The following is a 27,207-nucleotide window of genomic DNA, read 5'->3' as shown; positions in this document are numbered from 1 at the left end:
ACCTCAGATGTCTCTCTGCGATGTTCACATAACTATTTGAAATGCTTAGTAACAGCATTTCCACTTAGGAAGGGGCACACAAGGAAAAGAAAAGCAGAGCCAGACACAATCGGAAGGAAAAATGCTGCCTAGCTTCACGGTGTGCTATCAACACATCCGGTACACAGAGGCCGTGAAATCCCAGGCTGGGAGCTCACTGTGAGTAGCCAAATGATCCTGACAAAATTTCTACACCTCGCAGCTCTCTTGCTAGAACTGCAATAGTTTAGCACCATTTTAGAGGTAACAAAGTGTTTATTGCACTAGTGAGTGCTAGCATATATTATATAAATTTAAAAACGCAATGCTTGTCACTTAGAAAGGAAGCGTTATACCAGATGACCACAGAAGATCCTTCCCTGGCACACATTCCTTAATAACGCCTTGCTCTCTACTGTTTAAATTGAAAAAAATAATTTTATTCTTTAGACTCCCTGAGAAGATTTCTGAGTCACCAGTCACAAGAGCACACTTTGAGAACCCTCTACTAGCTAATTTAACAATAAGATTCAGCATTTTGAGTCTCAGTGCTTCCAGCATTAAGGCTGTGTCAGGAAGCAGATTAAATATAATACTACTATAAAACTGGGCTGAAATTTTTTTCCCATAAGTTTGCAGCAGAAGGTAGACCACATTAAGTGAAATAGAACTCACCTGCCTATACCTGCCTATGAGAATGTTTCCAATACTAAAGATTTTGGGATGTTATCTGAATGAAAGACATAATAGAAATTAAGGTTATAAAAATATTAAAAAGTCAGCATTGCACTGGAGAAGCACATAATGTGGCTGCCTCTGGGGATCCTTTAAAGATCCAGAATGTTTCCAGCATTCTCAAGGAACAGGAAAGATTGGTCTGATAAACAAGAGGTTCCTAATCCTCAATAAAGAATGAAAGAGACTGCTGCATATCTTGTTTTCAGAATCTCTGCTTTAGCGTGTGTGAAACTGTAATATCAAAGCACTGATGAAAATAATTAAGTTAGAAACTACAACTAATAGATCTGCATTAGCTTCTCTATTATAATTTAGAAATCCAAGAAACAGATTAACTTTTTTTTCTTTTAAAAATGTCATTTTGGTATTAAATAAGACTGCCTGTGACCTTCTGTTTGACAGTGAAGGGTTTAACCATCTAAATCATTTATGCCCTAGGAAAAGAGGAATAATATCTAAAAAACTTAAAAATTCTGGTCTACAGAATGTCTTTTATCACAGCATCTCTGGAAACCCTGGGGATGAATTAGACAGAGTAGACTTGTGTTTCACATAGAGACAGTTTCCAACTTGAAAAATACATCTTGGATTCTGTTTTTATACAAGAATTATCTACAGGGTAAGATCAATAATTGACCAAGACAAGTACCCTACTTCTGAGGCCAGTGCCAGATTCTTTAGTGTAAAAACACCAAAAACACTGTGGTGGAAATGATGAAATATGATCTCTTTTGTAGTAGTGCATAATCCATGAACTGTGGATTGCTGGTCATTCATATGGCATCAGAAGGCAGTCTCCAAGATGAAAGCAACTTTTCCTTCTTTTAATAAAATGGTATTCATACACTATCATGTACAAGAAAGGAAACAATCAAAATGAAGGTGAAATAGGAGTAACAGAATAACTCTGATTTATAAATATTTTTTCCTAGCTCTAACTGTTGACAAGTCTGCTTGCACATTGAAGTATCAGCATTTATATCTTCTGCAGTGTTTTTATTTTGTCCTTCAGAACTCTAGCTGCTTGCATCTCCCATACAATTAATCTTAAGTTTTCTAAATCTGTAATTTACTTAACATATAGATACACTCATCATCATCCGATACACTTAAGTGTGTGAATGCATGTTCATATGTATGTATAATGTGCATTCAATTGATCTTGTATGCATACTGGTCACACAGATCAGGAAATTCCTTGGCTTTTATTTCTTTGACAAAGTACCTTTCCTTTAGTCAGAGAAAGTTTTTCAAAAATTGTAAAAATTAAAGACAGAAAATAACCCAGAGGTTTGTTTTTTTTTTTTTTTTCTTGTTCTTTTGGATGAAGAAGGAAACATCATCCTGAAATTTATTAATTTCCTCTACAGGGAGGACTTTGCCAAAATGCATGAAGGAAGGGAAACAATCTGACGTATGTACTACTTGTGCCAAAGTCCTCAGATCAATTACTGTAGAGAAAATGAAAGCCTTGAGATAATAACTCCCCAAAAAACTGAGCCTCAGCCACTGAGCTGCTACCCCACTTCAGATTTTCCAAGTCTAAATTTGTCCTTTTTTTCTGCTGGTCAGTAATGGTGACATGTAGTTATAAGATGAGACTAAAATGGACCAGTGCAGCCCTTAACCTCAAGAGACTCTGCTGGCATTCTGCTCCACAAGTACCTGTTGTGGAATACATCATTCCCAGAGAACACTGAATTTAGTGTGCATCACACAGAATGTGTTCAGGAGAGAACCTGGACGGGCACATCCACAAACACTAACTTAAACATTGGATTTTATAGTTTATACCAAGCATGTACATCAAGAGTATAGAAAGTGTTATTGATTACTATAGCTAGTTTCAGTCACAGAGAAATTGATACTGTAAGGTGAACGCGACATTTCAGTTTAAGAAATGTTCATATGTTTATTACTTAAATTGTAGTATATTTTAGAGATTCCTATATAGAAAGTCTGCTCTGTCACAGAGGCTGTTGTAAAGATGTGTGAGAGGCAGCTCATTTCCTACACTGATGATTGTCTAGCTGGCCAGGGCAAAAGGAGTGGATGGGAAGGAAAGAGGCAGAGTTATTTAAAGTAGTTCTTCAGGTCAGTTTAACATCTGAGAACTCATTAAGTGCCATTTACAACCGTGTTCCCCGGCGCTGTTGCTCAGCTGGGGGCCATAGCTCACCAGCAAGAGTACCAGGCCGAGAGGGGAGGGCTGCAGTCTGCCAACCCTCCTGCCCACTGCAGGCCCATGGGGAGACGAAGAGGGAGGTGGGCTAGGCTGGAGGCTCAGCGGGCGAGGGAAGCTTCCGCTGTGGGAAGCTCCATGAGAGCAGACTGCTTCCTCAGAGCCACGGATACGTCTTGGTATTATTCATGTTACTGTGGTATCTAAAAATGCCTGGCTGTTTGGAGAGATATCATTCAGGGGAACGTGACAATGTTTTACACTAATAAACCTGTAAAGTTTTAAACCTGTAAGTCCAACGGCCTTATAAACCCTTAATACGAGACAAATGCTCAGTTGCAGGTTTTCGGTTTTCAGAACATCTGCTGAGCAAATAGATTTTTAAAAAACCATTTTCCTCTTTTGGGGCAGAAGGCCAAAAAATTAAAGCAATACAAATGAAGGTTAAGAAATGACTTTGTTAAATATCTTCACTTTCTATATCTGGAAGCTCTATCCGTGCAACTGGAATTCTGCATTACAAAATGGTATTACATAGCAAAATGGACATTATCACATTTTGGTTATCTTTAACATTCACCTTTTGCAATTGCTGAGTTAACCTCACATGTGCTCCAGTGTAAAAGAGCAGTCATTTTTTCAGTTTTGTTCCTTAGGAGAGATATATAATTAAGATGGTGAAAATATTCTCTGAATTTCTATAGTATAACTGGATCTTAATCTCAGAAACAGAGGTATATGAAATAGAGAGTTTCTTACATAGATTCAATTATATTACTGTCAAACAATAAATAAAAATGAGAGGCTTAAGGGAACAAAATATCTAGAATTAATTATGTTTCAGAGGCTGAGGAATTTTATCCTGAAAATTAACATAAACTTGCTTTGAACGTATGAATCATTGCACAGACTGAAAATTGAACAGACTAAAAGACTGCAAATAGTGGTAGAAGACAACAGGAGGAGGAGGTTAAAGGGAACATTAACTCAGTCTCATCGTATAAGCACTTCTTTTTTACATTTTCCTTACTGTTAGAAAGGAGGGAGAGTTATTTTTTTGCTACTTTAAAAAAATGAGCTGATAGAAATTTCAAAGAAGAAATTGGAGAAATTGTGGTGTTGACAAATCCACTGCATATATCTGCTGATCTAGCATGCTGGCAAAGCTGCAGGAAGCCAATTTTATCCTACAATTTACAGTGCTTACAGTGGTGCCAAGATGTGCACAATTGAATGGTTAGAACTGATAAAACCTCTAGCAAAAGAAGAACACAGTACAATAGGTGGGTGAAATCTTTTTCTGCTTCAGATTATCTGGCTTGGCAATTTAGTTTGAAATGAGAGTAGAAGAAACACATCTTGATTAGAACCACAGGTCCAGATGGCTGCACGACATGAGTGGAGCTGTATGGAAAGGCAGACTGATTCTCCACTTCCCACTCAGACCTGCTACTTTGTAGATTCCACGTTTTCCATGGGAAGCCATGTTCTTAACGAAAACTACTTATAGTACTCAATGAAAATTAAATTCTCTTCTGAATGAGGTTCTACAACAGTGCTTTCCAGTATGTTTTAGTCTATATTTTATTTCCAGCAGAGAAAAATTCCTGAATCTTAATTGAATACAAGACTGCCAAGGTGTGGGCTGCTTTGAGGATGATTTGTCTTTTGAAGTGCCACCCCAGTAAATGTTACTCTTGGGTTGAGAATCTTATTCCTCCAGTGAGCTGTAAATCACAGACATAGGCTGGAAGGAGTCTATCACAAATAGGCACATGTCTTAACAGTATATATATTTTCTGACTAGAGATGCATTCCTGAATGAGGCTCTCTAAGTGAATGAATTAAGGTGTTCTTGCAAAAAGAGCTTTTTTATCATTTATTTGGAAAACACCTAGTGCAGTAGGACTCAAGCCACAACAGCAGTGAAATGAACCTGTTACTTAACCCGGACATAAATATTAGGTCTAGTTTCTGTAAAGATGCCAGATTAAACATAGGCACTTCAACTGTGCTACTAATGTGCTTAGCTTTAAGAAAATTATATACAGAGTATTCAAAACACTGTTAAACAGAGATTCATATTTGTGATAATTATAACAGATAACAGAAACTATTTCGTCAGCTGATAGAAATTACTGCAATTTTAATGTGCTTTTAAAAATAACAGTGTTATAAGTAAGTCTGAAAACTACATTAATTGAAAGATTTGATTAAGTGTTTGTCAATTTAATCAGTTAATTTGTTAGGTAAAGTTAGCATAATGTGCTTCGCCCATTTCATTGATTCTATCACCCAGTCAGTAAGAAAGTGATTCTTATGCCTAAACATAAGTTTCTAATGTCATTTTAGTATATGGGGTATTGCTTGGGACTGTCAGGTATGACTTAAGACCTACAGGGCACTTAGGCATTTCTAGGGTGCTGCTGGAGGTCAGATGGGATACCCTTGGAAATTGAAAAGGGTCTTGGAGACATGTCTGGAGGCTGAACTGCTTCCTAAGTCACTTCCATTTGTTATTTGGCTGGATCTTGTGCATGCCATTGACAGAGCAGAAGCTTTTAAATGAGTGGGAAATCACAAAAACCAGCAGTCACATTTATGCAATTTTCTGTTAGTTTACCACTAATGTAGTCATAGACCAAACAGTCTTCCATACAATTTTTCACCCCTCTATCTAAAAATGCTTCACAAAAGAGGCAGTGGTCAGTTACAACTGGGTAAAGCTACCACTCTGTGTGTCTACTTTGTATGTCATAAATGATCACCAGTTGGTAGATTTATGTATGTAGTATCTTCATTGTTTATGTAGATACAAAATTAGCCACAGGCCTGACATGGAATAGGTATACAATTAACTAAACTAATTACCTGACTTGAAATGCAGTATTCCAAATTTTTACAGAACTGCTCTGGCATCTGAAGTCCCCATAGCAAAGCTACCTGAATGTTCCCAGCTCTTTTTCCATAGCTTCCCAGAATTTGTTTCTTCAAACAAAATTTCTTTCTTCTTTTTAAAGCTACCTAGTTCTTATTCCTGTTAATCAGACACAATGAGGTAATAAAAGGGATGAATAATAGTGCCTGCTGAAATTGTAGCTATATCTCGTTTCCTACATGAAGTGGAATTATCATATGTAAAGGATACAAGGAAATGTGAAATCCAGTTATAACATTTTTTTTCTATGTGATAGAACATTTTGTCTAATGATAGAGGAGCCAAGTAGGTGAGGTGCTACACTGAACCTTATTCTCACCAGCAAAGAGGGGCTGGTGGGGAGTGTGAAGCTCAAGAGCAGCCTTGGCTTCAATGACCATGAACTGGTAGAGTTCAAAATCCTTAGGGCAGTGAGGAGAGCCCAAAGCAAGCTCGCTACCCTGGACTTCAGGAGAGCTGACTTTGGCCTCTTCAGGGATCTGCTGGGCAGTGTAACATGGGATTAAGCTCTGGAGGGCAGAGGAAACCAAGAAGCTGGTTAATATTCAATAATCACCTTCTTCAAGCTCAGGAGTGATGCATCCCGGTGAAGAGGAAGTCAGGTTAGAACACCAGGAGGCTGCATGGATGAACAAGTTGCTCTGGGACAAGCTCAAACACAAAAAGGAAGCCTACAGAGGGTGGAAGCAAGGAAGCATGGGAGGAATACAGAGAAAATGTCAAGGTAGCCAGCGATCAGGTTAGGAAGGCAAAAGCCCTGATCGAATTAAATCTGGCCAGGGACATCAAAGACAACAAGAAAAGTTTTATAAGTACATCGGTGACAAAAGAAAGACTACAGAAAATGTGGGCCCTCTCTAGAAGGAAAAGGGGCATTTGGTCACCTGGGATATGGAGAAGGCTGAGGTACTCAGTGAATTTTTGTGCCTCAGTCTTCACTGGCAAGGGCTCCAGCCACACCACCCAAGATGCAGAAGGCAAAGGTGGGGACTGGGAGAAGGAAGAACCACCCATGGTAGAAGAAGATCAGGTTTGAGACCATCTAAGGAACCTGAAGGTGACAAGTCCATAGGACCTGAATGAGATGCATCTGCAGGTCCTGAGGGAACCAGTGGATGAAGTGGCTGAGCCACTATCCATCATCTCTGAGAAGTCGTGGCAGTCCAGTGAACTTTCTGCTGACTGGAAAAGGGGAAACATAACCCCCATTTTTTAAAAAGGAGAATAAAGAAGACCTGGGGAACTACAAGCCAGTCAGTCTCACCTCTGTGCCCAGCACGATCATGGAGCGAATCCTCCTGGAAACTATGCTAGGGCACATGGAAAATAAGGAGGTGATTGGTGACAGCCAGCATGGCTTCACTAAGGGCAAATTGTGACTGATGAATTTGGTGGCCACCTACGATGGGGTTACATTGGTGAATAAGGGAAGAGCAACTGGTGTGGTGCAGTCGACACGCAGGAGGGCAGGGATGTCACCCAGAGGGAACTGGACAGGCTGGAGAGGTGGGACCATGCAAACCTGATGAAGTTCAACAAGGCCAAGTCCTTCACAGGGGTCGGGGCGATCCCAAGCCCAAATCCAGGCTGGGTGAGGAGTGGATGGAGAGCAGCCCTGCGGAGAAGGACTTGGGGGGGTTAGTGGATGGAAACTGCCTGTGAGCCAGCAATGTGTGCTCACAGCCCAGAAAGCCACCCGTGTCCTGGGCTGCATCCAGAGCAGGGGGGCAGCAGGTCGAGGGAGGGGATTCTCCCCCTCTGCTCCGCTCTGGGGAGACCCCCCTGCAGTGCTGGGTCCAGCTCTGGGGCCCCCAACAGCAGAAGGACACAGAGCTGCTCGAGCGGGGCCAGAGGAGGCCATGAAGATGCTGGGGGGAGATGGAGCCCCTCCCTTAGGAGGCCAGGCTGAGAGAGTTGGGGGGGTTCAGCCTGGAGAAGAGAAGGCTCTGGGGAGACCTTAGATCGGCCTCCCAGGGCTTAAAGGGGGGACAGGAAAGGTGGGGAGGGACTCTTGGTCAGGGGGTGTAGGGATAGAATGAGGGGTAACAGTTTATAAACTAAAAGAGGGTAGATTTATATTTAAATTGGATATGATGATGAAACTCTTTCCTGTGAGGCGCTGGCCCAGGGTGCCCAGAGCAGCTGTGGCTGCCCCCTCCCTGGAAGGGTTCAAGGCCAGGTTGGACGGGGCTGGGAGCACCCTGGGCTGGTGGGAGATGTCCCTGCCTGTGGCAGGAGGTGGGAACTAGATGATCTTTAAGGTCTCTTCCAATCCAAGCATTCCATGATTCTAAGTTCCTATTAAAACATACTCATTTTTTTGAGGCCCCAATCTGGCACTTCTTCAGCTCGCAAGAACATCAGTGACAAAAAATGTATTTGAAAATAATAAATTTATTCTTTTTGTTATTGTAAAAATTAAACAAAACCTAAATGCCCACCTCTATCCTCAAGCGGGATAGATCTGCTTTCAACTCACTGCTTCAATGAATATTTAATCATTTTTAAAAAGTGGAAAACCTTCAGGCAGGAAGACTGCAGGAGGGAAGGGGGCATCCCAATAGTTACAAAGAGTCTGTTGCTCAGCCCACTTTACTAGGAGATCTGAAACTGGTACTTTTTGTTTTAAAAACTTTGGTTTCACAAAATTCCTGGCCTGTTTTAAAAACATAATAATGCAGCCTTGAATAATGGGTCCTTTACAAAGAACTATATTTCCTTATCTTATTTCATGGTTATTTCTGTTTGTAGTTTTCTACCCATGGAGGCTCTGAAGGAGTTGGGGTCCATGCATTCATCACAAAGCTTTGGATACGTGAGGACTATTATGTAAAGGTAACTGCACAGGAAAGCCAGCATGTCTTCCAGGGCTTTGGGTGAGTCTCCCAGCAGCTGTCCACCAGCTGCTGGATGTAATACTTGTTTTTCTAAACTTGGCTTCAGTGGCAACTGCTGACTCAGCAGTTGAGACAATGACTGTGAGCTGAAAATACAGTAAGTACATAATAAAATCATGAAGGAAGGTATGTAAGGCACTTAAGATTTTTAGGGTTTGATTTTTTATTTTCAAAATTTTTGTCTGTTGAAAAACTAGAGGAGTCCCTCTCTTTAGTTGATTGTGGTATTAGCTGTAACTCATTATCTGGGTTCACATTCTGAAACGTCTCCCATGATTTGACCTCATAGGAAGAGTAAACAGTTGATATTAACTGAAACCCTCAGTTACTTGAAGTCTGTGAGAAGAAGATAAAAGGATATAATCTTGGTAGGAAGCGAATTTTCATCCTAAATGATAAAGCCAAATGAGGTCAGGCTGATACCACCTGCTGGAAGGTGCAGTCATGAATTTTTTCCCCCACCATCTCACAGTCACTGGTACAAAGCAACAATACACCAGATAGTTATAAATATCAGATCCCAGTCATCTGTACTTTATGCTATTTTAAACTTTTCCACGTGAGAAAAATGGTTAAAAATAGAAATACAGCCTTTTTATTCTTCTCTAAATGTTCTGTTCACTTCTTCATGCTCAAAGAGGATCACAGACCCGTCTATAAATATCTAACCCAGATCTACAATTGCTTGCTAAAAAGAGGGTGTTTGGTAGAAAAGTGAATGAAATACAAAATGTCTTTATTATATTTTTATTACAGACCAGATGTGGCCTCTCAATTTACCCTCTATCATTTGGAGATGTACATTCACCAAGAACATTGCATGTGTGCATGTAAATATTTTGATGTTGTCATGGTATAATAAAGGGTAATTGATTAGTAAACTCCCTATGGGATTTTCCACTTGAGAGCACATTTCTGTTTCAGCACTATTGTCTTCAAACTAAACATGTATGAATGCATCTGTTTTGATTGATCCCAAACAGAAAGCATCAGTAAACAGACCGGGCTGTTTGGCTTTTGGTCAATGAATAACACTGGCAAGTTGAGTGAAACTTGTGCAGTTAAGGGTGCAGTAAGCTGCGTATTAGATGTTACACCTCAACAGTCAATGCTACTCCCTCCAAATTAGAACCTGCTCTGATATGGGAAAAAAAATCATCTGCCAGACATGGAAGAGGGAGCTGGAATCCAGCCAGATCATCACAGTTCTTTTAAATTTCTGTTTACTATTTCCAGGCAAAAAAAAAAAAAATGCAAACTATTCACTTTCAATACGTATTTGTGTGTTTTCAATCTATCCACATACAGAGAACAACATTTAGAGTACTGAGTGGAAGAACTATTTTTATATGCTATTTGACTATGGCATTTAATCACCTGGGCATGCTATTTTGAGACATATATTTCTCTTTTAATTCCTGTGGGAGCTTAGCTACAGGTAGTACAATCAGTGCATGCTGAAAGGCCCTAACTGAGAATTTCTGTATGCAGAACAAGGTGAGACTGAAGAAAACTTAGACATATCTGCTGATTTATTTTTCAGATGAGTTGGGCTTTAACTCTGCCATCAATCAACAGCAAGCTCCCATACTGTGGTGTTGATATAATAATACCTAAACTTCTCAGAGAAAGACCTATTCCATTACTCATGTGCAGCATACTCGTAATTCCTTCACTGACAAAATCTGATCTACAGTTAGGTGCCTCCCTCAAAACTGTAAGAGAGAGGCATTTTGTTATAGCAATTGAAAATACTTAGAAGTGATGAAGACTATAGAGAGCATGTGAACAATGATCTTCCTGCCCAGGATGATGGTAGTTGATGCTGTTATTTCTGCCAAAGTTGGTTAATGTGTGGAAGATGCTTTTTCTCACATATAAAGCACTATACTGAAGATACATGTAATGTGACAGTTTCTATAGTAACTACTTGTTCTTCACGGAATAGCAGATTAAACCTGTACACCTTGTTATTGTTCTTTTATCCTATTATCTAGACTACTCGGTTACCACAGATACGATTTTTTATTCTATTCCCCTGCCAACATAACTATATCAGGGATTTATGTAATTGCAACTAAAGAGTACATCTGAAAAACAAAACACTAATAGCATTTTAAAACTGACCACTACCTGATCATATAAATGCGCCAAAAGACATATGTGCATATATATTGAAAACTAAAATTTCAAAATGAAACTGTAGAGATTGTATTTTTGTAATTAAAGCATGGGAAATGTAGAACTTGACTATTATAATTTTGCTGGGAGAACAACAAAGGTTATGTATATAAATTTTTTTTTTTAAATGCTTGGAGTTTACCAGAACAACTTTGCCAGTCTAGATGTACTGGCAAACTCTTCTAGTGTGAACAAGACCCAAGATTCATTACATAAAGGAAAATTTCCCTCACACGGTATACTGATTCTTGGCTCTTATTTCTGTGCAAGAAAAATAATGTTGCTACATTGTGTTTTACACTAAAATATTTAATTATTATAATTCATTGATGCTATGGCTTTGCTGATAGTATCAGTAGTGGAAGTGATATTATTTACAGGAATCAGATGCCTTCTGCACTGTGTTATGTTAGCCTTATTGTGGGAAACAATGCCTGCATTCCACCTATGTCTGAAAGTCTCTGTTGCTGTCTCCAGCAGAAGTCTGTCAGTAACAAATTATGTTTATAAAATTAGCAGTGTAGGGAGAAATCATAGCTATTTGATCAGGGCTGCAGATTCGACAACGTGACTAGTACTCTAGTATGGCCAAAGGAAAAAGACTTGAGAAAAAATGTAAAATATAAATAGGGCAAATCCATTACTGAGACAAAAAGAAAATTATCATTGCTTAAAAAGAAGCTGTAGTAAATGAAACATATGCAAATACAACAGACAGGAAAGGAGAAAGGCAGAAAGGGAAAAGCAGAGGAAAATATATGCCCAGTACCAAGAGCAACTGAGTGATGGAAAAAGTGGAATGCAAACAGTAGATGAATTCCATGTGACTAAATAAACTCTTTTTTCTCCCTTTACCCCTGATTGCATCACTCTAACATGTATGTGACTCGTTCGCTCTACTTCACCAGCCCCCTAAAATACGCATTGCAAAATTAATCATAAAAATCCTAATCCTGACAGAACCACAAACTGCACTACTGCAGAGACCATGGGACCGCTAAGGCAATCCAAGAAGCCAAAAGCATTTGTGCGGATCGGCAAAGCCTGCGGTACGCGGGAGCGGAACGCGTGTGTGCCGGCACATTATGTAACGCGGGAGCGCGGTGCCGCGTACCAGGCGAGGCAAAGAAAAAAATCAAACCACAACCCCGCTCGTCAGCATCGAGCTCCCTCCGCGCCATGGAGCTTCCGTGAGCCGGGGCGGGGGCTGCGCGGCTGCGGGCCCGGGGCTGCAGGGCCCGGCCGCCCCCCGCGGGAGCCGCCGCCGGCCCCGGTGCCGCCCCCGCCCGCGGAACCCCCCGCCGTTGGCTTGGAAACGGGCCGGCAGCCTCCGCCTCCTCCTCCAGAGCCAGCCCCGCGCTCCCCCTGCCCCGGCTTCCCGGCGACATCGCGGAGCACCTCCCTGGCTCCCGCGGGGGCCACCGGACAAGCGGTGCCGTTACCGCCTTTAAAAAATCCCGGTTGAAACCCAGTTTGGTTTTCTAGGGACAAAATGAAGAAGGGCAGGTTTTTTCTCCCGCTCGGGCTGCGGGGCTAGTGTCTGCAGGCGTGGTGTGTCTGCTCGCTGCAAAGCGTAGATGCTGATGTGAAAAAGGGCCAAAGCAGAGAGGAGAAGCGTCAGTGGATGCGAGCGTTTGGACTGATGGATTGAGGAGGTGGAGGCTGCCTGCCTGACTGGTGCTGAAGAGGTGAGTGAAATATTCTGCATGTCTTTCTCTCTTAAATCAGTTTAGCGATGAACATCTCCCAATCCATGCATTTCCAGAATAAAAAGGGACTTCTAAAGCAAGATGAGAAAGATGTCATTTTGAAACAATAAGCTATGCTTTTGCAGGATGAAAGAAAAGATGAATGTCACTGTGAGGTAGAAATATTTCACTGTGTGTAAAGGAAAAATAGTAGGGGGGAGGCAGGCTGCTGATACTGTGAAAATGACCTTCTCGGGGGATACTGGCCTTCTATCAGCTGCTGCTTCAGTTTGATCCCTTTTTCATAAAATTAAGTCATCTCCCTTTCCTAGCCTGGATCGTAACCCATTAATATCCAATACCTGAGCCTTACTAAGATCCATTGTGTTCCCTTAATGACTCAGAAAGATAATCCATTAGATTCTGCTTGTTGGGAGAAGAACCTCCACGCTATGGAGCACCTCCTCCCATGGTAATGCAGACTGGCTAACGTTCCATCAGAAAAGACTCCTAGCCGCTGAATTTCTGTAATGAATCCCACCTGCAACAGTCACATCTGCTCATCTAAGGATGTGTGGCTCTGCAGAGCTTGGATGCTCTACCTCTTGGTGTGTGCCCATGCATGGGAAGGAAGGGGGAGGTTTTGTTCGATTAATCTGCACCTGTGGACAGCTCTCATCTGCAGTTGTGAACCACAAGTTTTTTGGAATCTTTGCATTTGCACTGTGGGTGAGTAGTTCATACACAAAAGCCCCAATCTCTCAACGTTAGCTGAGAGAGCTACAGACAAATATATGTCAGTTTAAGTTCTGCTAATAGTACTGATCTGATCTGGTTTTGTCTGTTTCACTGTAGACGCTGTTTAATGTATGTTCCTGCAGTGTTGATTCTGGAGGCTACTAACATATCTCAACCACATTTTCCTGTGCAAGATTTGAGAAAAATTCACCAGCTTTCCCTTCAGCATTTCTTTATATCCATTTACTGGTACTCTTACACCCACAATTTGCTTTTTATTTGGCTCCATATTTCGCGCCATTGTGGGTCACACCCTTCAGGTGGCCATCAAAATTTCATCTACAAAGGTTACAACAGCAGGTCAGGTAGGAAAACACGGTACTGTGAACATCTACTTGTTGATCACAAAGGAGTACATATAAGTGTGTATTTTGTAATTCTTTAGGTGTAATTGTTTCTGATTTTATGAATATAGACATCTGAAGTCTGGGCTGATAGCTTAGGTGCTTCTGTAGGCAGAAATAATCGCTTTTCTTCAACAGGGCACATATCTGCTACCTGAAGAGATACAGCTCTGCAGAACAGAGAGCTTTTTGCCATGAACTAGGCTGTCTCCATCAAATCATTTGGTTGGAAGCTATCATGCAAAAAGCACAGATCCCTGCCCTTGGATAGAGGACATTAATACAGGATAAGCCTATGTGTTTAGAAGAATGAAGTTCCAGTCTTCAAGAAGCCAGTGATGGGTGCAGTCAAAATAAAACATCATAGTTATATGGCATATTTAGGAGAAAATCTCATGATATCTCCTGTTACCAAAGCACTGACTTGCATTTTCAAAGAAGAATCCCACTTCTCTGTGCATATGCATGCTTATAAGGAAAGAAAAGCAGATTAATTCTGTGTAAGACCATGGAGATTTCATTCTGACAATGGACCTTACAGAGATGAATAAATTCTGTGCACTACCTAAAGAATGCTACACCTCTATCTGAGGATTCTGTGCTTGTCACTTCATTGACCACTGGTGAACAGAGTTGAATGACTTCTGGAGGTATTACCTTGAATTTAGTAAGCCTCCAGCACAGCTCAGTGTTTCAGCTACAGGCCTTGGCTTTGAATTTAACTATGATAATCTAAAAATAACCAGCCAGGTAGTTCCGAAGGACTGTAGTGAAAGTGTTCTGGTTGTTTCAGTTCAGATTCCACACTGATGGAATAAGGTATGTACATTTTAAGAAACCTAGACAAAACCAGAAAACAGAAATTTGTCCCTTCTTCTTAAGGCATCTACCTGCTAAGCGGTGGGGAAGGGGATAAGTAGAGGGATAAGGATAACAGAAAATTCAGTAGACAATAAAAGCTTAAATCCTTAAACATTGAAGTCAGCTCTTCCTCTCCATCTTAAGCAGATAAGGATTTTGACAGCAGATAGAGTCTTGTTTGATATGCAGTGGTGAGGCAATATAAGGGAATGATATTTTTTTCTTCCCCCGCCCAAAAGAAAAATACTCTCAATTCCTTTGGGTTAAACCACAGTAATTTAACTTATTTTAGGAGAGATTCTCCAGATTTATGTAACTGAAAATGAGAGTTGAATCTGACTATTGCTGTGTAAAGTTTCGGTCCTGCTTTCCCAGGAGTCCTTGCAAGTTTTGTCACTAATTGCAGTGGGAGAGAGCCCAGGCTCAATACGAGCATGCATAGTTCGAGCACACATAGTTTCACTGATCAGGTTCTCCCATGCCCTCTAGGAACAACAATGTTGAACAGTTTTATAGCTGATTTCAGTGAGGTCACAGTCTCAATGACAAATTCAGTAACTCTCTACTTGCATCACAAACTCTAATTTGTGAATTATCAGTGATTTTAATAATATTCTTTTTACTGAGAAAATTGTAGTGTTAGTCCCATAAATGCTAAGGTTGACATTACACACCTTCAGCAGGAACAGCTTACTACACAAGCAATTAACTATATTCTTTTATCTAAGAGAACTTTTAAAAAGCCTTTCAAAATAAAAATATTGTTATACTTAGATACAATTGTACTGTTTATACTTGGTGAGAAAAATTGTCCTATTTTTATGAAAAAAGAAGGCTAAATTTTGTTCCTTGTGATCCCCAAAGCATCCAGAATAAATCCACATATATTAGCAGTTACAGCAGATTCCCTTTGGTTTACTTGAGAGGAGAATCTGACTTATACTTTGTATGTTATATTCAAAGTTCACATTTTTACGAAACTTTCCAGAATCCAAGAGTGGCGATTAAGAAGTTCAAATTTCAACTACCATATTGATGAAAGAATAATCACAAAAGGGAAAAACTAGACTGATTCAAAGCAACTAAAATTGATTCTCTTCTCAAAGTCCCCCAGCAATTTAAGGTATGTGGAATACACAACATGACAGAGAAGGGCTAAATTCAGCTTTTATTTATTCTGTTATTACATCTGTAGTTGATACATACTATCATTTTAAGTTCTTTTAGCTTTATGCAAGTGTAATTGGGGACAGAATTTAACCCTTGAAAGGAAAGATACAGAGAAAATACTCTTCTTTCTCAACAGTTGCTTTTCACTAATACTGAAGGCCATTGGTGAAGTAGGATAGAAGGAACAGATTAGTGATGTGGGCCATTATTTCTATATTACCTAGACTTCAAGCATTTGTTACTATTAAATATATTTAAAATCACACCTAACAAAACAAATGGCAAAATTTCAGAAGGCAACAGCTTTTCATGTGTTTTTTGTTGTTGTTGTTTTGTTTTTTTTTTTTAACTCCTGTAGCTCAGAGTATTATCTATGGTTGAGCAGAAACGCAGGTCTTCCCAGAATCCAATTTTACTATTTAATACTGGACATCCAATGTATTGTTAGAGAACAGTTTTACCCAACAAATCCTATTTTCTTCTGCCCTTGTTTTCTCTTTAAGCCCCTTATACCAGAGGGCTGTTTCTCCTTTGGATTGCTAAATCATCACATCAAAAAGACAAGTGTGATAACATTTCCAGACAATTCTGTGTAACAGAAATAGCCCGTGAAATTACCAGTGATCATGTTGGTCACTAGAAAAACATACAGAGGCAAATCTGAAAAAATGAATTAAAATTCTAAGTACTTATTTTGCCCACATACATGAATGATGATGACTAGAAAGTGAATAATAATTTATCAGGAACTAAACTTGTTAATCTGATATTTTTACAGTGGATTTGTTAACTAGTAATCCCCTGGATTTGGCAGCTGGGAGGAATTATTCTCATCACTTTTAGATACCTGTAACATGGACAGGTACATATGGAGTATTTATTAAGGCTTCCCTTATAGTTGATGGAGAGAAAAAGAGATTCCTACAATGCAAATAATCAGACCAGTTTTTGACCACTATCTTAAGTCTGAGATGAGCTGACCTCAGGACATGACTCTCTCTCCACTGCCTACAAAGGAAGCACTGAGTGACTAACTCACAGGTAGCCACCTACATGCATGTGCTAAATCTGGACAGATGAATCTCACTGTCTATATTGTAATGTTTAACCAACCTTAACTAGTTAATTATGAAGATATTTTCATGGTTCACTATAAATATTTGTAACTAATAATATGGTTGCTACTCCCTACCGACCAACCCTGTTTTCTTTGATAGTAACTAGGCTAAGCATGCTGGTTTCTTCTTCTAACTGTATCTTAATAATACTATTGTATTGTTGTAAAAAACAGTGCAAGCAATCCAAGTCTTTTATCCAGTTTTTCCTAGTACTTCAGGCAGAATTCTAACATACATTCCCAGTGTGTTTCTACCCCTATTTTGTGTGCCTGCTTTCTATATTTTCAAACCTTATTAAGACAATGTGGAATAACTACCTTTACCTTCACAAAACGCATTAATGCAAATACAGCTAGCATATCAAGTGTTGATGCACAAATACAGCTGACCCAGTTGTGCTGTGGAAGTAAAAAACACAATTCAACTGAACTGTAATCAATTCAGGTGAAAGTGTCAATGGCATAGTAACAAAACCACATTGCTGCGGGGGCTGTTTAGATGGGGTATGCACTTGGTAATTTTACTTCTCCCTTTAAAAGAGAAATATATGTGATTCAAAAGGATACTTATATATCATCTAAGGGAACATCTTTTTGAAAATAATACATTTTGAGTTATTAGGTTGTTTTTTTAAAATGAAAAAGTTTCTTTTTAAACTTTTTTTGAAAAAAGTTATTTTTAAAAGTTCTGAATATTTACCAGCCCAAGTTATATAATCCAAATATTTGAAATGTATTAACAAAACATTATTTCATTGAGATATATAATATCCGTTCATACCTATATGTGAATTAGAGTGCTTTTTTCAGTTTGGATGTCTTATGAGGAAAGAAAAATCCAGGATATTAGCTTTTGACCTTCCCTAGTGTTTATGCTATGGGAGAGGATTCAAACCAATACTACAGAAAAGCTTTTTCTATCATTTGAAGCATTAAACCTCATCAGTAAATTAACGCATATGATGCTAACCAAATCCATTCTAAACTAAAATATACCAGAATAAACACAGTTGCACTGGAGCATCTCACTGTACTGCTGCCGAGTTAATAGAGTCCCATAAAATATCTTTGTTGCAACCGGGTCTTGGAAGGAGGATTTTCTCTCAAAATGCCTTTCTGTGCCTGGCCTTTTACATTTGGCAGAGTCAGGGTGCTATAATAGAAGCCATTTTGTAATGGGCAGATATTTATATATTCTTACAATTGCTATGAACCTATTGAGCTTTCATTTTGTATTGCTCAGTAATGGTAGAATCTCACCTTAATCAGTCATTTCAGAGATCTGTTTTTAGCCTCTTTTTCAATCCATTTATGCCCATGAACAGATAAATTTACCTTAATTTGTAATTCAGTGACATTTATGTTGGTATTTAAAATTCTAAGGCTAGCCTACTTCAAATTTGAACAATTGTTCTATTATCATATTATTTATGTTCCCTGACTAGATGCACATAAGTCCTTTGATCATGTTTCCCACAGTGAACGTTCCCAAAAGCAAAGCTGAACTTTGCCTCATGACTGTAATTACATAGGTGTGTCAAGTTTACTTTTTGCAAGTGTGCTCACAAAAAGAAATAGAATACTGAAGACCTGATGCAGTTTTTCTGAGTTACAGGAACAAATCTTGGCTACTAATTTCAACAATGTATTAATGCAAGGCATTAGCAGTTGTTGGTTTAAATGTGGCAAGATTTTAGGCTGACATGCACATCAGTGCATCTTATTATATCACAGGTCACGTAAATATATAGCGGTGTAAACAAATGAAAATATCAAGTATCAGCATCAACAAGAGGTAGGAATCTGTGACTTTTAACACTGCAAATTACAATTCTCCATTTTCCCTGAGAGAACTGATTGTACACAGCAGTCCCAAACAGCACAATTTTATGTAATAGAAATTAAACCGATGATAAAGTAATAACTTACCACATAAACAAAGATCTGAATTATTGGTTCTGTTATAGTCCCGTTCTCTACCAGTGCAAGTGGGTTATAAACTAAAATTAAATGTTTACAGAGGATATTACCCTGGTCTGTGACGAGAGAAGCCTCTCTCCTTTTTGTGTAGTTGGCCTAGCAACTCTACCCTTTTTCCCACTTCTGCAGTCAAGGAAACCAACAACAGCCACTGATACTGTGGCCTCTTGGGTCATACCTGGAAATTGTTCTAACTCATGATGAGATTTAGGCAGCTCCAACCTGGCTCTACAATGAAGGCTGGATCATGAAAAACTATTTCTTCCTATTCAGATGATAAACTTCAGATCCCCTATTCAGATCAAGACGAGGAGTGTCTGAGTTTCTCTGTATTTTTGATCAATTCATGTTTCTTTTCTAGTTGTGTCTTCTGATACTGGAAAGCAATGGACCCCAAGTGGAAAATACTACAATATCCTGATCTGGAAATTATATAGGCAGGATAACTTTTGTAAGAATTGATCTGAAAGAAATGAGTGATACATATTATAGCAAAAGTATGCTTTAAAGGGAAAGTTGGCCACACAGTCATATAGAACTCTGGGAGTACCTTTAAATACTGTGAACTTAATTAAGAAATGATGGGAGAACTTCTCAGTGAGCAGGACAATTACCTTCCTTCTTACCTCCATGAGTAATTCTACTAATAATATTATTCTTAATATTTTTCATTAATGGGAAAGCACAGGTCATTGTCCATGAAAACCAACAGAGTTCCCACTCCACACTCAGCCTCTAAGTCTGAACTGAAGAGTTTTTATTGGGCTAGAGATGCCTCCCTACATTATTCTGAATAGGATTATCCAAATGAGCTGACTGAAGACAAGTGCTAAGTTTGTCAGAATGAAGAAAGGCTAAATTTTGTTAAAATCCTGAAAGAATGTAGGAACTCCTGCTGATTGTGTGACTTGTTATTCCTCAATAAAAATAACTTGTGAGTGAAAGAATTGACATACTTTCCTTCTTCTCACTGTAAAATTATTATTGAATAACACTGTCTTTTGATCACAACTAGTAACAATGGTATTAAAAGTGTACCACCTTATATGAGCAGCAAAATATTATAGAATATTACTAGGAAAATACCTTAATTATTTCAAAAAGTATTTTTTAAAATAAAATTTGAACTTCCTTTGTCTATGTTTGTATTTGGTTTCTACATGTCAGAGTAAATGATATATGTGCATAGTCCCCAGGAATTAACCTGGTTTCATCTACTTTATGGTAAAACATGAAAGTGTTAGCAGAGAGAATTTTGAATATATTATTGTTTTGACAAAAGACAGTATTTAGATATCTTTGTATCTTATTCTTGGTGTTGCATTTCTCCAAATGTAGGTAGTCTGTGATTAATCAAAGCTTATCTATACGACTGTAACTTTTAATTTTGGATACTTCATGTTTTAATTATTTATCTGTCAAGAATTTTTTAAAGAACTCATTGAAAGTTTACACAAACAAGTCAATTCAAGAAAATAATAAAGTACTTGTAAACATTTTTTTAAAGGAGGCCAGATGGAATACTGTCACTCTGTGCAGCACTGCTCTTATTCACCTATGAGATATGATGTGCAAATGGAATTTTTCTTAGACATGTTGTTTATTATCTGTCTTTACCTATGTTGTGAGGAAGATTTATATTTGATGCAGTTACATTAAGAGCTCATCAATATCATTGTTTACTTGATGTCTGCATCTGTTTTATCAGAATCATTAATTACAGATTCCATATTTGCTAAGATGTAATTTAAAAGGATATATTTTTTCAGAGTTATCGAGATATAAAATCCACATGAAATACTATTTTTCACTACAAATAATTTCTTCATCTTGTATTAGGATTGGCCAGAGGCAAATGGAGATCAACAGAATATAAACAGTAGAAGGTCAAGATTAAAAGATTTCAGAAAATAATGAAGGTGTGCGAAATTTCTAGGAGGTGGCTCTTCCTTTTACCTTTTACAAAAGCCTTGAGAAATATCACCCTTAGGGATGATCTCCCTCCTGCAACCAACACAAAAGATGAAAAGGGACAGTTAAAATTATTTTTGTATAGGGCAGCCATTTACACTACTTAATGACAGACACAAGAATCTGAAATACAAACAAAAATTGTACCACCTCCTTAAAAACTGGGGAAAAAAAAAGGTCTCAGAATAGCCACAGAGACACAATCAGTATTATGATGACAATCTACTGTCTTGTTTTGCTATTTCTATGCCATTCCTGTGTCTCTAAAAGAGCAAAACATTGCAAACTTTTACTGGATGTTTCCCTAATGCACAGAGTCTTCAGTGGGCAAAGAAATGCCATGAACTGCTTGCTTTGTTCCTCCTGACGTTATTTGGTGCAAAATATACTTTGGGAGGAGAAGACTGGCTAGTAAGTGTGTATGTCAGTGGCATTGCATCTTAATGGGATTACTGCCAGCTGGAAGAAATTGAAACAAAATTCACATTGGTTTAAGGTGGGTTGGGCTGAAAGCTAAGTCAGCTGTGAGCTCTTTAACTATTGCCTTCATTTGTGCTTTTGGCAGATGTGAGAAGACACCTTACCAGGTGTTTTCATAGAGTTGGGAGGTAAGAAATTTTATGTGCTTTGTTTTCTGGTGTGTCTGTAGGTTTTTGACTTGATAATAGATAATGAGATACTCACTTACTACTAAGGTGCATCTGGTAGGGAATTTTTCAGTCTTGCAACAATGAAGATACAAAAGCTGTTTAAAAGTTACAGACAGTGTTAGGTGGTAGTACCCTTGTCATTTTTTCTTAGTTGCAATACTGACTTGAATACCTCAATTTAAAAGTCATGAGGTATGCTGTAAATGAACCAAAACACGACAAAACATAGCTTTTAGGCACAATTATCCTGCAAGGCTACAAGTAGTTATCAGGTAAGAAATGGTATGATACTTAACCAGTGATACCTGAGAATAGATTGCTGAAAATACAGAACCCCCCACCTCACCCCTGCTAGCTGAATAATCTGCGTGGTCTCAGAGGTGTCCTCATACTCTTTTAACAAAGTTCTCAAGATAAGGTTGGTAAATCTACTTTGTGAGTTTAGGGTGAATTTGGAAGCTGGAATCCATACAGCTGCAATACCTTTTGTACTGTTTTGACTTACTACGCCTTGCTGAGAAATTTGTGTATGACCTTTCCACTGCGGTATGGATAAGTAACTCTAGTGTATATATTATTTCTTATCCCATATCTGTGCCTGTTTCTCATAATTGTTTTTACAACAGTATCAACAGCAGATTTTTATTGAGCAAAATTAAATAAAACAGTAAGACATCAGCTTTTTTCCTGCGTATCTCATGTGAGTGAAATACAGAATGCTAACTAGGAATCTGTGGTTCTTATCAGTGGTAAAATTTCAGCTTTATGTACTATCTTAATAATAGGATATGGTGTTACCATAAGTATTTTTTTCTGGCAATATGAGAAATGAATAACTAAGGATCCATTGCTGAATAATGAATAAACTAAAAGCTCGATTAGCACCTTTCAGCTTTACGATAATTTTAGTGCCACAGCTATTTGAGTCAAGAAGACTTGTCACTGAGAGTAAAAAGAACAAAAGAGCAACCATTTAAAATGCTGCTGTTAAACCTGTACTGTGTGGTTATTGTCATACATTTGTCTGGTTTGTGAAAGTCTCACTCAAGCTGTTAGGACTGCCTCATGCAGAAAAACCCGCAAAATTTGGTTTTATTACTATTGACAGTAGCAGTAGATCATGTATGTAGCATCATAAATCAACCTATCAGTTTTCAATATTTGACTCAAGACCCTACCTCAAACAAAATGAGTGAAACAATAAGGGTCACAAAATGGTGAGCTAATTAATTAGATACCTTAAAGGAGACAATTCTAGTTGATATGTGATATAAAAGGGAAACTTTTCTGACCTCAGCACAGGAGAACTTGTACAACAGGTGAGGCAGATTATTTGCAGACAGAATTTAAGATCTAAAGAACTAGTAAAAATGCTGTCATAGTGTGGTTGCACAACTAGGGAGTTTGTAGGACTATAGGGAATAAAAAATTTGTAAACAGGGAAAAAATCTGAATGCTGAAAATGTCCTTACGTACAACATAAATAGGAGTAGTAATTACCCTCCTCTCCCTTGCTCTTCACATGCACATGTATACACACAAAAGTACTTGCAGTGTTAATAGGACACCAAAAGAATCATCAGTGTGTGTTACAAAATTTGGAGCTACAACTGCTAATATTATTAGTAGTAGTACAGGTCACAGTGCACAGTTGAAAAATAATAAAAGATCAAGAAAAAATGTGATTGAATTTTGGTTTATCCCTAATAACAAAAATAAATCCATCTATCATTTATATGTTTCAAGTTTGGGGAAAAGTAACTATTTATGAACTTTCTGGAGGCTGAAAAATAACAACTTTGCCCAGCCAAATCTAAATCACGGTATTCCTATGTTCCTCTAAATACCCAGATTAAAAATCCATGCAAGCTTCCTCAAAAGATGGACTTATATTTAGCAGCTCATTTTGTTACCTGTGCATTTGTAAAATATTGAGTATTAAACAATATACAATACCTACTGTTTTATTTTTGCTATAGTTAAAACTATTCTTAGAATATTATGAAGGTGATCCATGATACCGACAAAATCTGTATAGCCCTGTGAATATGTGAAGCCACCCTGACTAGGTTTTGTCATAGTAAGACTCAAAATGATGTGGTCAAATTTGACTTCTGTTCTTTTAAGATTGACTAGACCTATGAACTACCAACAGAAGCCAGGCCTGGAACATATAGGGGAGAAATTAATCTTAAACCACAATGGTACTGATCATGCTTCAGGATCTACTAGTAATACAGTATTCCTGAGATCATATAAAAATGGGGAGCTGAAAGGTAGACTACTCAATTCCATATCTATTCTTACAAAAGTTTTCAGCTGTAGATATTCATATACAAGGAGAGTATGAATCATGCACTAAATACTACATTTTCATCAGTAAAACTGTCTATGTTGCTGGCAGTTGGGTATCCTGCTTGCAGTGTTTTAAAATACATTATGTTTATTTTCATCCTCTTCAAAACCAGGTACAGGCTCATCTCAAAATCCACTGAACTCAACTAAAACACCTCCTTTTATATGAGAAGAGGATCACAACTGTAGCACTTTACAGGGTTTGGGAGTTTTTTATTCTTATTTTTCCTTTAAACAATGACAGTGGTATTTATTCTGCTGAGGAAGAACTATGAATATTCTCACCCTAAAGTGTCACTTATCATAGGTTGCCATTTCAACACAACTACTTAAGTTCCTCTAGCTCATACTGCAGTCTCATTTAGTGCCAAGTAAAAATGTTCTTGATCTCAGTAGAAAACCAAGGATGAGCAAGAGGGAAAAACCTAACATTATTTAAGAAATTTAAACTCTCCAGAGCATGAGTGGTGAAAAATACATAAAGAATATTGCTAGACATGCTTGCATCTGCTCTAACTGCATTATCTGGAAAAATTAGGCCTTCAATCTCTTCAAATAGTTAAACCTGCTCTCACTTCATCCATGACCAACTTGCTTATTAAAAGACATTTTTAAAGTCTGATGAAAGGACTTTAACCACTCTATTGTTCTCTAATGTTCAATATATGTTCAACATAAAAAGATTCTCATAATCCCTAGTTAGGAGCCTGCATGAAGCGACTCAGATCCCTCTGGCTTGTGGTGGTGGGTGTGTAACTGCAGTAACTGCAGCTGGGGTGTGAGGAAGGTGTGATTATCCCTCCAGAGAGAGGGAATTGGAAAGGAGAGACTGAAGAGAAATTCTAGTAGCTAGTAAACCTTGAAGAGGGTGGTAGGTTCTTTATGGTAGCAGCAATTTGTGGGGTTTTTTGTTGTGTTGTTTTTTGTTTGTTTGGTTTTTTGGGGGGGGTGTGTGAAAATGGTAGCTAAAGAAGTCAGTGCATGAAGATACCAAGGCCTTTTTGCTTTAGTGTGAGTGAAAAAACCTTACATCTAGATGGCAAAAGTTGTAAAAATGTGTTAATTAGCTTTTGAAACAAGGAGCTAATTAGCCATTGTACAATGCTGTGACTAAATGTTTCTGGTTGCGGAGTTATGTTTTGTGAAGTAGAAGTATATCTGTTTTCTGGATTGGGCCCAAAGCAATTTCATATCAAAACCAGAACATGGATAACTTCCTTCATATTCAGCTTATTTAAAAGAAAAAACCCCAAACAAACAAAAACATCCTTTGAATTAGAGAGTAACTACGACAATGGCTCCTGCTGAAGATCTTGCATGCAGCAAGATTGTAAGACTGTCAGAGCTTCTGAATTTAAAAAGGAAGCAGAATGAGACCAGGCGTAGGCTGCAGCTGTAATCTGTGCTTGGTAGCATACAAGTCCTCTCCCATGAGTCACACTTTAGAGAACACTGTGGATTCTGTTTAGCCTCTTGGGATTTTTTTTTTTTGTCCTGGGCTGTGCTCTAATACTTCTTCCACTCTTCATCTCCCCTCCTGTGGATAAAATCATGTTTAATTTGTTAAGATGGAGCCTAGGAAATCCACAGTTCTGATGTAGATACTTACTGACATAGTTCATATAAATAATTTCATATGTGGCCCGAGGTTGGAAATTGCTTTCTACCCTACCTACCAAATTCATCTCTGATAATAGATCTCTGCCTCTTATGCAGACATTCACACTCTTTATTCCTTTCTTTCTTTGTTGTATTAGGAACAGCATTTTAATCCGCATTTATGTCTTGTTGTGAGGCTGATAACTTCAGCAGGTCTGTCAGGTTTTCTTTGTCCTTCCCTAAATTAGACAATCATGAGAATTATTTGCTTTATCCTTTCACAGTCCTGCTTTTCCCTCCTATTCTTTTCCATTTTGACCAGCTCTTTGATGCTCTTCCTGCACCATGTTGCTCTTCCCTTTCGTGCTTTGTTTGAGCTACTGTCTCTGAAGTCCCTTATGCTGTTCTCTCTTCACACAAGTCTCCTATATTCTTTTTTTGATTTTTATCTCCTGTTGATAACTTGCTGCTCCTGCATACTCATTCAACTTATGTCTTTCTGTTTTTCCTTTCACCAAGGCTCTTTTGATTTGTTCTCTGTGAAACATTACTCATTCTCTGTTGCTTAGTTCCTAACTTTAACTGTCACATCGCCAGTCCGTGCTCTCGCTCAGCCTTTCTGTGAATTCAGTGTTAATTACTTCTACTGAAAGTACTGAAACAGTTTCCTGTGTTTTGCTTTCCTCCTTCCAAAACCTTTTGCTCTGCCTCTCATTGCAAAGTCTGTCTTGCCAACTTCTAGCCCTGATTCACTCTCAACAATGTCTTTTCTCTAGCAAAACAATTCTGGTGCAAATACGATGACCCAGATGACTTATTCCACCATGGATTTATTCTCTCATAATTTTTTTTTTCTCTTTTCTTTCACCCTAGTGTAATTAAATTCTATATGTGCAGACCCATCTTTACAGCTTCTGAGTCAATCCTTTCCCACTGGCCTTTTTCATTCTCCATATAGATTTCTGCCAGTTTGATATAGTAAGATGTGCTCATCTGTTCTTGTCAGCTTGTCTTTCCTTCCTCTAGTGCTATCTCATCCCTCTTCTTTTCATGGATACAGAAGTTTCTCAGTTCCTGTGTTTATATACCCTTTCAGTTTACCACAGAAATCTTATCTAGCTTCTGTGGCTTTACTCTCTCATTCTTTGTATTAATTTTTGCTTCTACTCTGTTTTTTTCCCTTAAAACACACAAGCAGAACTACTGTGATTTATTTCTGTATAGCGTTTCCAAGTTGCTTTCTTATCCATCATCACAGATAAAACTCGTCTATTGTTTCCATGGTTCCCATTTACTGGAGCACCTTCTCCTTGCCTTTTGCTTGGCTTTAAGCTTCAATCTTTGAATCTTCACTGGCTGTTTTTCCCTATCACATTAAACAAACTTCTCTTCAGGACACTGTTATCTGTATGCAGGCTCTTGGGTTCTTACTACAGAGATTCTGATTTTTACTTCTTATTAGCTTGTACCTGTCACAGGAACAGTCTAAACCAAGAATGTTTTTCCTCTGTTATATGGTCTGTTATGCACAGGAAGGGAAACTTCCTTTTACAAGGCTACGTTGTTATCCTGTTTCAAATACCTCTTTAACTTTCTTTTGCTATGATAACTACCAAAATTTCCTTATGCTTTCATAAGGTATTGTGTGCAATAAGGTTGAATGAATGACAGGAAATTTGCCACTATATTCATGACTGAACCTAATGTTTACTAGGTTTTT

General features: G+C 38.4%; 2 protein-coding genes across 2 annotated transcripts in view; one reads left to right on the top strand and one right to left on the bottom strand.

The window, feature by feature from the left end:
• Positions 1 to 27,207, bottom strand: part of RSPH14 (radial spoke head 14 homolog) — a 105,272-nt gene that overhangs the window by 7,027 nt on the left and 71,038 nt on the right. The gene's annotated exons all lie outside the window — the stretch shown is intronic.
• Positions 12,039 to 27,207, top strand: part of GNAZ (G protein subunit alpha z) — a 75,782-nt gene continuing 60,613 nt past the window's right edge. Inside the window, exon 1 of the mRNA XM_033001443.2 lies at positions 12,039 to 12,642. The gene's annotated coding sequence lies outside the window, so the exon portion shown is untranslated. The remainder of the gene's footprint in view (positions 12,643 to 27,207) is intronic.

Source organism: Tyto alba, unplaced genomic scaffold, assembly GCF_018691265.1.
Source record: "Tyto alba isolate M040663 unplaced genomic scaffold, T.alba_DEE_v4.0 Super-Scaffold_44, whole genome shotgun sequence".
Taxonomy (NCBI): Eukaryota; Metazoa; Chordata; class Aves; order Strigiformes; family Tytonidae; genus Tyto; species Tyto alba.
The sequence above is the reverse complement of the archived record's forward strand: the minus strand, read 5'-3'. Positions and strand labels throughout refer to the sequence as shown.